Source organism: Papaver somniferum, chromosome 4 (genome assembly GCF_003573695.1).
Source record: "Papaver somniferum cultivar HN1 chromosome 4, ASM357369v1, whole genome shotgun sequence".
Lineage (NCBI taxonomy): Eukaryota > Viridiplantae > Streptophyta > Magnoliopsida > Ranunculales > Papaveraceae > Papaver > Papaver somniferum.
Genome location: NC_039361.1, coordinates 97,131,793 through 97,146,196, shown reverse-complemented (window position 1 = coordinate 97,146,196; position 14,404 = coordinate 97,131,793).

Sequence of the window (14,404 nt, the reverse complement as noted above, 5' to 3'; positions counted from 1 at the left end):
ATCCTCTTTCCCTTTTCTCAAAATAAAGACCAGTTTCAACCCACTTACTATACCTATTTTAAGGATCAGTCTCAAACTGATACCTTAGTTCATTATTATTTATCTTTGTGATAAGTCAGTGTCTATTCACAGGCTCTCTTATCACTTTGCTTTGTCACACTCAGATAATTTCGAATATATAACTCTTATTTCAAAATTAAACTTGATCTGAGTTTTTCCATTATATTTCAATATTTTATGGATCAATCTCACCTTTCAGAAATCATTCAACCATCCTCTCTTGACATTCAAAACCTATCAACCCAAATTGCAGAAAAGTTAACTCTACCTTCAACTTTTACTGAACCAGTTTTCATTGACAAGGAGGTTGGTCTTGCTGAAACTGATATCAACTAGAAATGGTGTATGGTGAGTTACATTTGTAGTGAGACAATTTTTCCAACATCTTCCATTAGAAACTATATTTGCTCTCACTGGACTCTAGCCAAAACTCCCAATGTCACTACCTTTAGTGGTTTGAGGAATAAATTTATTATAAGATTTCTAGCTGAAGCTGATTTCAACAGAGTTCACGATCAATGACCTTGGTTTTCTTGTGGTTACTTAATAGTTTTAAGAGTTGTTCCACCTTCTAGTTGGCTAACAAATTACCAAGTTTCATTTGCTGAAGAACTCATGTGGCTCATTCTATGCAATGTCCCAAAGGAGTGTACATAATTTGAAGATTTAAAGAAACTTACTTTTAAGCTGGGCACCCTTATTGATGCAAAAGAACCCTTCGGAAATCGTTCCTTGAAGAAGAATTAAATTAGCTTGTGTGTGCATATCCGTTCAACGTGCTCTTCTTGCTGATATCCCTTTGGTTACAAGAGGAAGAATTGAACCATTTATGATCGAATGCAGATCATAAAGAATTGGTTACAAGTTCCTAGGAATTTCTGCAACTCTTGTCGAGTTATTGATCATAAAGATGCAGTACGTCCAGCTTGGATAGCTAAGCATAAACCCATCAAAGAAGCAAGTACTTCATTACCAAAGTATACTCTCCCTAGATTGTCTAAACTAATGATGCCACCCAAAGTGCCTATTACAACTCTGATCCTTGAAGACCCTGCTACTCCAAGCGATGCTACCATGTATCCTTTTGGTACTATTCCAGAGACTTAAAATATAGAGTCTTTATCTCAAAATAATGATAAAATAAAAGTTGCTAATTTATACAACCAAAATGCCACAGTTAATCAAGTAAAGTTTCACACATGCCCCTTTAACTGCTCTCAAGATCTTCTATGTTGATTAAATTCATCATAATTCAGTTCAACTGAATAACAGTCTTCCGGTTATTCTGACTCAATCTTGGAATCAGATGGAAGACATTGCTGATTAGCTAACTCCTGAGTTTGGGAAATCAGGTCCGATTCATACCTAAAACTCAACTAGAATATTCAAATCTTCAGTTGTTCCTCCACAAAAGACTACTGTTTCAATATATGGAGTTATCTTCCTAGTTTCTAAACATGATTCCCTTTCTAACCTCAAAAGGAATATTAATCCTAAAGCTGATCTTCGAAAATGTACAGAGCCACCACCTTTAATCTTGCTAGCATTGTGGTTGTCCCGAAATCGGCTGAAACATCTGAACATGACTTCAACAATCTTTGTCCTCCTATTACTAAGTTAGGATATATGTTCCAGCTATAAACCTTTCTAACTGTAACCTAAATACCCATTCTCTGGTGAATCCCTATGATATCTACAATGTGCCTTCTGATACTTCTTCAGAGAACAATGTTGTCTGCAATAATTCTCCTCACAATTCCGCCAATCTGGATCTTTATTCGGCTCAAGGAACTAATCAAATTAGTGGTACTACTAATTCCCAGCTAATTGGTGGTTCTCTATCCACCAATCAGGTAAATGCATCTACTTTCCCTCCTTTAAATGCTATTTATTCTACTCCAAATCCTGCTATTGCTTGTCATGTCTTTAATGTTAACCTCCTATGCTGAAATATTAGGGGACTAGGGAAAAAATATTCTAACAAAGAATTAAACATTCTTTGCAAGAATATTAACCCTGATATAGTCTTTTTTATCTGAGACTAAAATGAAAAACGATATTGTTGCTAGAAAATTGAGAATGTTGCCAAGTGTGGGAAGAAGTGGTGGTTTAGTTTTGTCCTGGAAAAAAGAGATTTAACTCAACATTTTATCCTCCAGTTTAAGGGGCATCCATGTTACAAACAATGACATTATCCATTCAAAATTCTATCACATTCACTTCATATATGGGGAACCTAATAGTGGTCAGACGGGCCTTCTGGGATAGCCAATGTCAAATGCCACAAATACCATCCAGTGAACCTGTCTTTTTTGTGGGTGACTTCAATGCCCTTCTAAGGACTGAAGACAAAAATGGTGGTCTAGAAGTAGATGAGTCCGATTTCTTGAATCTTAAGAATTTTTGCAATGTTTTTGCTTTTTAGTTTTTCTGGCCATAGATTTACTTGATATAATATGCAACAGGGTCCCGATCCTATTCTGGAAAGACTGGATAGATGTCTCATTAATAATATTGCTAAACTGTTCTTTCCTAAATTGTGTGTTAACAATTTACATAGAGATTCCTCTGACCATTGCCCAATGCATATAGGCTTTAACTTTGATGATATTTATATGCCTAGACCTTTTTCATTTTATGGCCATGTAGATTGAAGACCCTACTTGTATGGATATTATAGTTAATTCTTGGTCTGTTTATGTTGTGGGATCTCCAGCCTATAAGCTTAAAGCTAAATTATTAAATACTAAGAAATGCCTCCGTGATTTGAATAAATCTTGTTTTGGAAACATACAAACTAATATATTTACTATTAGAGAGGAATTAGCTGAAATACAAACTTCTAGTCCTACTGACTCTAACTCTATCTCCATACCTAGAGCCAAATTGGAATATCTCTATAATTTGGAGTAACTGTATTGGAAGGACAAATCAAGAGAGGTTTGGTTCATCGTAATTCTCCCTCTTTTCATAGAGTCACTCTTTTCAGAAGAAAGAGAAATGCCATAAGTTGGATTAAGGATCCTTCTGGTGTTATTCTAACTGATAGAGATCGTATTGGAAATTCTTTTATTGATTACTTTAAAACCCTTTATTACTCTCATCCTCAACAATTCCAAGATGAAATTATTCAAGACCTCCCTGTTAAATTTTCAGAGGCTGATAATATTCATCTTAACTCTCTTCTTACTGCCAAGGAAATAAATTTTTTTGTAAATGGCAGGGAACAAGGCCCCTGGCCCTGATGGTTTCACTGATCTTTTCTATCAAAAGCATTGGGACATTGTGGGTATTATTGATATGACCCAAACTTGCTTCAGAACTGGGCATATTGCTTAAGTCTTTAACAACACTAATATTGCTCTAATTCCCAAAGTCCCTCTTGTTGAATTAGTCTCCCAATATAGACCTATAGGTCTTTGTAAATTTATCTACAAAATCCTTTCTAAAAATCTAGCTAACAGAATAAAATCTTTTATTAATGACATTATTTCCCCAAATCAAAGTGCCGTTATTCCTAAGAGGGGTAATTGATAATATTCTTCTAGCTAATGAGGCTATATTTGTTGTTAACCATCATAATAAATCTGAAGGCATTTCTTCTATTAAACTTGATATGTACAAAGCTTATGACAAGCTTGAATGATCTTTTCATGAAAAGTTTTTACAAAAAATGGGCATGTCTGATCAGTGGGTTAAGTTGATAAACCAGTGTGTTTATTATGTTTCTTATTATGTCTTTCTTAATGGTATCCCTACTGGCATGATTAAACCTGAAAGGAGTCTTAGACAAGGAGACCCTTTGTATCCGTACATGTACATTATTTTCTCTGAGGCCTTGTCCTCTTATATTGATACTCTTACTAAGAAAGGTCTGGTTGATGGCATAAGAGTGTGTAAAAATGCCCCTGTTATGACACACCTTTTATTTGCTGATGATTCCTTACTATTTTCTAAAGATACTATCAAGGATTTTTAGACTATCAAAGAGTACCTTCAAAAGTATTGCTTGGCCTCTGGTCAAGAAGTTAATTTTGAGAAGTCTGTCATTCTTTTTAGTAAAAAAATCCCTGCCTCTCTCAAAAACCAACTCTCTTATATCCTTTATATCAGGAATAAGGACTTGGGGGAAAAGTATTTGGGCACTCCCACTGTTTTTAAAGCTTCTAAAATTCAAACCCATATGGGTATCCTCTAAGCACTTGATTCTAGGATTTCTATTTGGTTTCATAAACTCCTGTCCCAGGCTACTAAAACTTCTCTGATCAAACATGTTGGTCATGCTATCCCTCTTTACCCGATAGGGACTTTCCTTATCCCTAAATATTTTTGCAGAAATGTGGGTTCCCATCTTTGCAAATTTTGGTGGGGAGAGACCTTGAACCCAAAAGACAGGAAGTTGCACCTTCTAGGCTGGGATATCCTTTGCTCTCCCAAGTCCGGAAGTGGCCTGGGATTTAGGAAAGCCGAGTTAAATAATTTGGCTATGTTAGCAAGGAATGCTTGAAGGATTATTGAAAACCCTGAGTGTCTGTTAAACACTACTCTTAAAGCTAGATATTTTATTGAAACTGATTTTTTAACTGCTAAATGTGCTAATGATTTCTCTTGGACTTGGAAGTGTTTACATGCTATTAAAGATTTGATTAAACCTTTTATTTCTTGGATTGTGGGTGATGGAAGATTTATTGACCTATGGTGTGATAAATGGATTCCCGCTATTGGTTCTGCCACCCCCAATCCCCTTGTGCCCCCTGATCCTAATGTTAAAGTCTTTTACTTTATTGATGCTAGAACTAGATCCTGGGATGTTGTTAAACTTAATACTCACTTTGATGATACTTCTGTTAAGAAGATCATTATCATTCCATTAAGACAATTATGCACCCCTGACAGGAGCCTGACAGGAGGGCTTGGGAACTTCCAAAGAATGGTATATTTACTTATAAATCTGCTTACTTGGGACTCAGAGGACTTAGGTCTTCCCCTTGTAGTAATCTTTGGAAGCGCATTTGGAAAATCAAACTTCCTTATAAGATTCAGTTTTTTACTTGGAAAGCTATTAGAAATGCTATACTTACTAGAACTATTTTGCACACTAGAATGCCTATGCATACTGTTAATTGCTCTAGATGTAATGATCCATATGAGTCTGTTATGCATGCTTTGGTCCTTTGTCCCTTTGCTAGTAGAGTATGGTTCCTATCTTCTATATGTGTCAATACTCAGGCTTTTAATAATAAGTCTTTTCTGGATTGAATGATGTTTTGGCTTGTTGACCCTGTCTCCAGACTTCCTTATGAAACTCAATGCATTTTTATTTCTATTATTGGTCTCTCTGGACTAGTAGGAATTATGTGGTCTTTCAAAACATTAAGGAAAATCATCTTGTTATCCCGCATAGAGCTAGAGTCATGCTTTTAACTAGGAAACCTAATTTAAATATTTCTCCTACCATTACCATTGTGCACTGTGATAGATGGAATCCCCCTCCACCCACTGGTTGGATAAAATGTAATGTTGATGGAGACTTTGATGACTTATGTAGGAACAATGGTGCATGCAATGTGATAAGAGATTTTTCAAGAACATCTTCCTTTTGTGCCTCTATGGTTTTCGAAGTTAAGTCTGCTGAAGAAGCTGAAGCCAAAGCTATTTAGGTAGTTTTGAAGAAAGCTATGGAGCAAAAGCTGACTCATATCATCATTGAAAGTGATTCTAAGGATCTCAGCGACCAATTTTCCTCTGGAATGTTTGATGGAGATTCTACAAAGGATGTTATTTGATAATTCCATAATTCATATAATTTTAGTATTAATTCCATACTTGTTTTAGCTGTTATTCTTGCATATTTTCGTATTATTACTCTTGTTTTATCTTATTTGTATATATTAGGTGAATCATCCAAAAAGGGGCTACAAAGTGCTAAAAAGATCTAATAAGAGAAGTATTCCAAGTATCCAAGTGCCCAAGTCCAAGAGAAGTGGAAGAAGTGCGACGAAAAGGAGCAAAACGCTCAAAATCAAGAGACAAGACAAAGACCGAGATTAAGTCATTCAAATTGAATATTTCTCATCACCATCTTGAATATAATTCAATTACAAAAATAATGAAAAAAATAACGAGGTCATTCCGAATTCGGACGAAGAAGTTATGGGCAAAACGAGTTTATCGAATACTGAAGACAATCCAGTTTGCAAACGGGGGTAACTGAAATTTCAGTTCGCAAACAGGGTTCGCAGACGAGAGTCCCTGTATTTTATTTAAGGTATGGTTCGCAAACGAGAGTCCCTATATTTTATTTAAGGTATGGTTCGCAAACAGGGTTCGCAAACCATGAAGGCCAAAATTCCCGAACTATTTTTAGGGTCTTCCTTTCGTAACTTTGGGTCGGATTCCTTAGCCTACTTAGATACTTGAAGGCCAAGAAATGTAAACCTATATAAAGAGGTATTAGGTCATGAATATAGATATATCAAGGGATCACGAAATTGTAAGTCTTGGAGAGAGGAAACAACACACGGAGCGAAAGCTAGGGTTTCAGAGCGATTCTTCAATCGTAACGATATCTCTAAATTTTTATTATATGTATATGTAGATAGGGAAAAATGATTTGCTAGTTTTTAACGGATTGAGGAGAAGACCGTGCGAAGGAAACTCCTTGAACCGAGAAAACTGCTTAACCTCACATAGATGCACTGCAAAGAGGGAGTGCTTTGAATTCGAGAGATCAATCTGTAAGACTCCGGTCTAAACCAAGACAATGGCCGTTCCAGAGTCAATTCGTTCACAAGAGAGGATGGGTCGATATGTAGGAAGGAAGCTAAGAAATGTGTGATATCAATAGTGATCAAAGATTGTAGGTGTGCTGTGTATTTTGCGTGAAGAAATAAGATAAGTTCTGATTCATTGAATTTGATCTGTTGAGAGTAATTGCTCAGACGATGAGTTCTTAATATCTTGTTGTCTGTTGAAGAGAGATTGTCCTGTTTTTCAATCATGATTCAGATACTTATTTATATTGCTAGAATTGTAAATAACTTGATCCCATGGAGTGTGACAGTTGCTGGAGTCAAAGAGTGGGGAAGTGGAAATCGTGTTAAAACCAGTTGCTCATCGTGCGGAGACTTGGTTGATTTTCTACCACTACTTTGCTAACTCCTTCAACTGATTGCACGACTTTCTCACATTCTCATCGTGTGCGGAGACAAAGGTACAATTCTCGAGTAAATGTTGATAGTTAAGGTGAGCAAATATTGCTCATTCGATGGATTGTTGAATATTTATAGTTGAACCAATATTCCTTAGTTTGAGCAAATATTGCTCATCTGAGCAAATGTTGCTCGTTTGATGAATTATTGGTAGCAGGACCAAAATAAAATATTAATTTAAAATACTGGTAACTGAACCGAGTATAATTAATTAGAATGTTGATCATGGGATCAACGTAAAAGTATTAGTGTTTGAATATGCTCAGAATTATGTTTTGCAGAGCTTTGGATCCGAAACACTAATTTTGATCAATTGCTGATCAATTGATGATTTATTGAAAATCAACCACGGAGTGAAGGAGGTACCGACTACATGGGATTATGAGTCTACCATGTAACGCCCAGATGCTCAAGTGAGCAAAATACGAAAGTCTCTTGAAGACCAGTTGGTGAAAAGATGATTAAATGCTGGTTCAATCCTTCATTAAAATAATGTTCATCTGAACCTTAGGTGATAAAAACTAATAAATTATGAAGAGATGAAGGACCGATCAAGGAGTCATGAAACCGGCCCTGGTTGGTCACGGGTTCGACTGATGATCATTTGATGAAATTCCAAGTTGTTTTGGAAGAGTTTGAACCTAATGTGAACAAATTAGGTCAATTATGAAAATATATGGGACCGACTCCTTGCAAGCCAAAGAACCAACCTTGGTCGATCAAGGTAACATGCTCATGTCATCAAAGTGTTCGTGTCTCAGTCCTGAGAATTTTGATATTTTCTGATATGCGTTTGAGCAACATTTTGAGAAAATATGAAGAAATCAAGGATTTTGCTGAAACTGAGAAAACTTCATAAGATGAATGAAATAATGATAATAAAATTAAGGAATCATGAAGTGTGGGACCGGATATGGCCAAAGCATGGCCGCCCATCCAATGAGCCTGGTACCATGGCACTTTTTCTAATTTTATATTGTTTTCATGATTTTAGGGAAATATCATGAAATCAAGGAGTTTGTTGAAACCAAGTTGTTTCCTTGAAGTGAAGGAGTTTCCATGAGATGAAGGAAACAATCATAATTACTAATAATAAAATAAAGGGCATGTGGGACCGGCCACGACTAGGGCATGGTCGGCCGGTTAGGGCCCGGTCCAGTGAGTCTTCCCTAATTTTATATTATTCTAATGATTTGAAGGAAATATCATGAAATTAAGGAGTTTTCATGAGATGAAGGAAATAATAATAAAATAATAAGAAATCATGACGTGTGGGACCGACCACAACTAGGGAATAACCGGACGGCTATTAGACACCGTCCCACGATACCTTTCCTAATTTTGTATTATTTCCTTGATCTGAAGGAAACACCATGAAACTGAGGAGTTTCCTTAAAATGAAGGATATTTGTTCAAATGAAGGGAATTTCATGAGATCAATGAAAATAATAAAAAACAGGATAAAATATAGAATTGGGCATGGGACTGGCCATGACATGACTGACCGGCCGGTGGGTCCAGTCCCCTAGCGCCCTAGCTAATATTTTATTATTTATTATTTTCTTCCTATTTTGCATAGGTTCATCGTTCCTTCGTATTTTGGAATGCTCGTTCGTGCATTCAGGTGCTCGTTAGTGCATTATTGCTGAGTACACTTGCACCATTTTGGTTGGGGCTTACTCGATAGCGGCTTAGATGCCCGCGCGTTGAATATTTATCACTAACCCATGGAATTCTGCTGGGAAGAACCACAAATTGAAGTAATGAAATATTATGAAGAATGTAGAGTATTTCTGAATATTCAGTTAATGAATTTAAGGATTAGAGATAATTATTTGATAGATCTATACTTGCAGGCATGCTGTCTAGGAGCATTAATTATTCAAGATTGAGCGACATGAGCTTGTTGAAGCGTCATATTTATTATGTATAGTATAGTCAAGGAAAACACGTTGTTGCATCCTAAAGACGTCATCGCTCTATACTAGTAGGAAAGTTGTCTAGGAACCGTTCAATCATAATGATACAATACACATGTCTTTTATATAGTCAGGGAAAACATTGTTACATCCTGAAGACGTTATCGCTCTATACTAGCAGGAAAGCTGTCTATCGTTCGATTCTATATAAAAGTGATTACTGAAAATGCTCAATATTCATGAGATATGTCGTTGTCTCAGTTGAGAGACTGCACATCTGCATATGCTCTGAGAGACAGTGTTCTCAGTCAGAGGTTCTTGCGGCATGAACTTTTATGCTTCAATGAGAGACATGAGCCTCAATACTCATCTGATTGCTGGATCAGGAGTATGTACAATTATAATTTTACGATTTTAGCCTTTGTTGAAAATCCACCATCTACATTAAGTCCCCTGCTTAGTGAGGGACATTCATGTTCCTCAGTCAACACTGGATGGTGATTTTCTAGTCATAAACGAAATAAGTAATTGAACTTAGTCGTAAGATAAGATGTTACCGGATTTTCGATTGTACGAGCGAACCATGGTTTGCATTTGTTATAATATTGAAAGTGGTAGTAAAAGTTCGTTGCTCGGACTTGTAAATATTTAAAAATAAAAATATATACACAATATTTGTCACAATGGGCGAGAGGTACTGGGACTAATGATTCGGCCAATTTTCATAACATAGGGCTCAATGATTTATTCTCAACAATAATCGCTCAAAACATAAATTATATGGACTCTTATTTTGCCAAAGTAGATTTTCAAAACATTGATTGTAAGTCCTAAGCATGATGTATCAAAACACCTAAGCCAAGCATACATCATCAAATTAAATAACAACCAATTAATTCAAATCATATTTCAATTTTAAATTAATGCAAAAGTCTTAAAAAGAATTAATGAAATTACCCCAAGTATGAAGTTTGGCCTCCTCCGTCGTCCCAGTGTTGGGTTTTAGCTCATCATAGTAAAAATGCTCTCAAAATAATTATTTATTGCTCAAAAAGTGGTTTACAAATGATGAAAAGGTGTAAAACAATTGAACAGAAAAATCGCAACAGAAATAACTGTTGCAAAGGTGCTGTTCAGCTGTTACAAGAAGAACGATAAATGATAACTGCTGTTGCACGACTAACTACGACCTACGTGTGTGCGTCTTAGACACTGTTGATAAACGACTGCTGCTGCGAGTCCGTTCTTCGTGTTCTTCATCTTCATCAATGGCGGCAGCAGCAGCAGAGAGAAATCATGGTTCTCGATTCTGCAGCGTTCCTTCTCTCCTCCCAACTCTCGACACCCTTCTCTGTGATAATAGTAACCTATTTATACTCCTAAGCCTCATTTAATCTCGCCATATCTCCTCAAAAATCTTCACAGTGAAGAAAATTATTTTTGAGAATAATTTCTTATTTCTTTCTCTGTGTACGTTAATTTCCTTGAAAATCTTCAGAAACTGATTGATACGCAACCTAGGAAAGTATCTGGTCTTAACTCCACAACCATGCAACATCTTTTACGTGATTTTCTTTCCAAAAATGAAACCGATATTCTTCTCTCCTGTTTTGATCGGGAATTGATTTTCTGGCCAAATTTGATCGATACCAACCACCATAATATCTTCTTATACTCATATCACATATACCCATTAAGTTTCAGCTCTTTAATCTCCCAACAGATCCATCAAAATCTCGAACGAAATTCTGCTAGGGAAGAAGAAAAATTTCCCGCCAAAAAAAAAGAATTTGAATTTTGTTGAAGACCTTCCCCTATCCAGTTCAGGGGTGCAAATAGCAAGTGGGGTTGAAATAGACTTCTTGGGGTGGAAATAACCAAAACATGGGTGCCTTTAGTAATTTTTCTGGGATGTTTTCTGCACTTTTTCGAGGTTCCTCTGGGGTATTTCTGGGGTACTTCTGGGGCGCTTCCGGTATACTATCAACGGAGGTCCAAATGCCACATTTTTGAGCCCATTTCGCCGCAAGGGATTATTTCTCTAATAATTCCTACAAAGACATAAAAGAACACAATTAATACAAAATTGAGCACTAACAATACATACAATAGAGACATATTAGACACATAAATGCGTCTATCAACACCCCCAAACTTATTATTTGCTAGTCCTCGAGCAAAATTTATTCTTGAAAAGTGACCGAGTTAATCTCGGGTGGGTTTATCAGAGGTGTACCCACAAAAACCAATACTCCAGACCCTAGCTATCTACGCAGAACCTTGGAAAGCACTAAAGAACCTCCTTGGTTGGCATACTTATTAATTACAGGAGGAAGTACCCTGACGCGAAATTCCAATTGCTGTATACGAGTTTGCACTCAAGCATACTAAAATTCATATAAGTGACAGAGCTCTACTAAGATAGTTTCACGATGGACATCAAACTCGGAGTCAGACTAATCACATGAAAAGATTAAGAAGATGGAAAAAGAAAAATGTAGATGGTTGAAAAGCGAACGGTGTTTCCCATATCTGTCTGAAGGCCTCTGCCAAGATGAACCTAACCTAAATGACTGAGATACCGGTCTGACTAATATTAACACACTGGCATATACAAGGGAACCAGTGGTCAATAACTTAAATCTAGATCAACAAACTTGCAAATACAAGGGAACCAGCAGTTGACTACACATAACAATAACCATTTTTTTTTAACTTAACGGCATGAATAGATCTTTTGGATCCAAGCGCATGCTTCTTGTCAGCAGATTACACGATAGTTCCCACGGGTCCTGCATTCCACGCTTGCTTAGGCGACGGAAACAGGGAGAACACACGCATATTGCTATCCAAGTGTTAATACTTATTCCGATTGGTCTAACTGGTCCGGTCTAATATTTTTTTTTTTTTTTTTTTTTTGAAAAGGTAACTCAGTCACTCTATTTCACCCTAGCAAAGGTAACAACTTGAATCGTGTGCCCCACCAAATCACTTGAAATAAAAGAAAACTAAAAATAGAAAGTGAAAAGGACTCGACGAGATATGGCGAAACTATCATGTTAATTCTAACACCTGAACTCTGTGATTTTATGAATAGACTATATAGATGTTTCCATCTAGTCAGATTGGTTCCTCAGCTCCTAAAACAAAAATGTTTCCATCCACTTAGATTGGTTAGTGCTATCCTTAATAGGCGTAAATTTCTAGGCTCTGGAGTTTATTTATTGCAACTAAAAAGTTTCTCCCATACCCCCAAACTTAAATCTAACATTGTCCTCAATGTTCTAAAGATGAAACTAAAAGCATGAACAAGGAGAAACTGTTACCACTTGAAGCAAAAGAAATAAGGAAGGATATTACCGTGTCACAAGAATATTGGGTTACCTCCCAAGAAGTGCTAAGTTTAAAGTCTTCAGCCAGACGTAGGAAAGGTTTAGTCAACTCGAACCATATAACAGTAACCGGAATAACTGTGGGTCTTTAAAACCAAAAAGAGCTGACAAAAGGAAACTGCATTGAACCAACGAAATGAACAAGACTAGCATGCCCTTACTTAGTTTCCTGATTAAGATATTTATATCTAATTGTGGTTCAGGTTCAGGTTCTATGAAAGGGTCTAAATAAAATATTTTTCTTGGATGCATTTCCTCATAGATTGGATCTAAATTACTAGGTCCTAGAGTCTGGAAAAACTCAAATACGAACTTAGAATCACGAAGTAATAACCTAAATAATTGCGGATCCTCTAAGTCAATCAGATATGACTTACATAATTGACCACAATGAGAGTAGTGGTCATCCTTAAGCAAATGTGTCGATTCTAATTTCCTAAAGCATTTAGGTCTAGTCTCACAACTTAATATTCGACACATTTGGAATATAAACGTTCCCACAGTTGGAAGAAAACTATTTGGTGGGAAAACAAAGTCAATCTGGGGATCATAGCCTGGGCAAACCACATCAACCAGAGGATGGGTTTCTAACGACTGAACTCCTTCATGGACATCATTAGGCTCGGGAAAACGAGTATGAAGGTAATCCTGTAAAATGGTCGAGGCACAGATATCAAGTCCTAAGTGTGGGTACTTTCTGAGAGTTAAAGGTAAGGCACTAAGAAAGTGATAATCACCCCCAAACTTAGAGTTTTCAGTGTCTCTAGATAGACCTCTAATTATTTCTTGAATTTCCGTATCTTCGGAGTCCTTAAAATATTCAAGAGATTCTTCTAAGTTATTATCAGGTAGTGCATCTTTATTCATCTCTACGGGTATATCTTCTTCATCTAATACTATTGTTTCTAAGTCGCTAGACTCTAAAACAACATTTTCGGAATAAACCCGTTCCTCTAAACCACTATCGGCTTCGTAATCAAAAGGAAAAACTACATCGTCTAAAACGGTGGTATCCCTAATCAAATCCTCGTCCTTTTGAATAGGTGAATAATCATAAAAATTATTTGGATTTGAACTAGAAATAATATAATCATTATAAAGCTCAATTGGATTAATAGATTCTTGATCACTATGCCTACATATTTCAGATTCTTCATTAGTACTATCCTCATCATCATAATAGTACAAAGATGATTGAACCTTATCTAAATAAGTAGTGTCTTTTATTCTAACCTCGTCCTCTAGATTGGGAAAATATTCTATTGATATCAAGGGTAGAATTGGAAACACTATTTTGGAAAATTAGATTATTTCGAGCAGCATTAGATAACTGTTCATTTTCTTCCTCTAAACGTGCTTGAATTTCACTGAGCGTAACACTTATACTTTCACAAGTCTCATTGAATATCTTAGACCGTTGTGTACTCTCTTCTCTTGAACTAACTGCACGTTCATACTCCCTTCGAATTTGTTGGTAGGTTTCTTCTAGAGATTGAACAGGTTTAGAAATGTCATAATCAGGACTAGTTTTTAAGTAATTTTCCAAAAACGCATGACTAGTACTATAATATTCCTGATTTTCTTGCTCGTAAGACCAATTCGTGTGTGGATAGTAATTGGGTTCACTATGGTATGAACCATAACCTTGAAAAGGTTGGCGTTCCCAACTATTATTCCCACCATGGTCATAAAACTGATGATGTCCATATTCAAATTCAGGTCGATACTCATTGTATTGGCTTCTATCATACCAGTTCGACATTCTTAATTGCAAGGGAATTCTACACAACCACAAACAAGGCCGACTCGACTCCACCAAAAC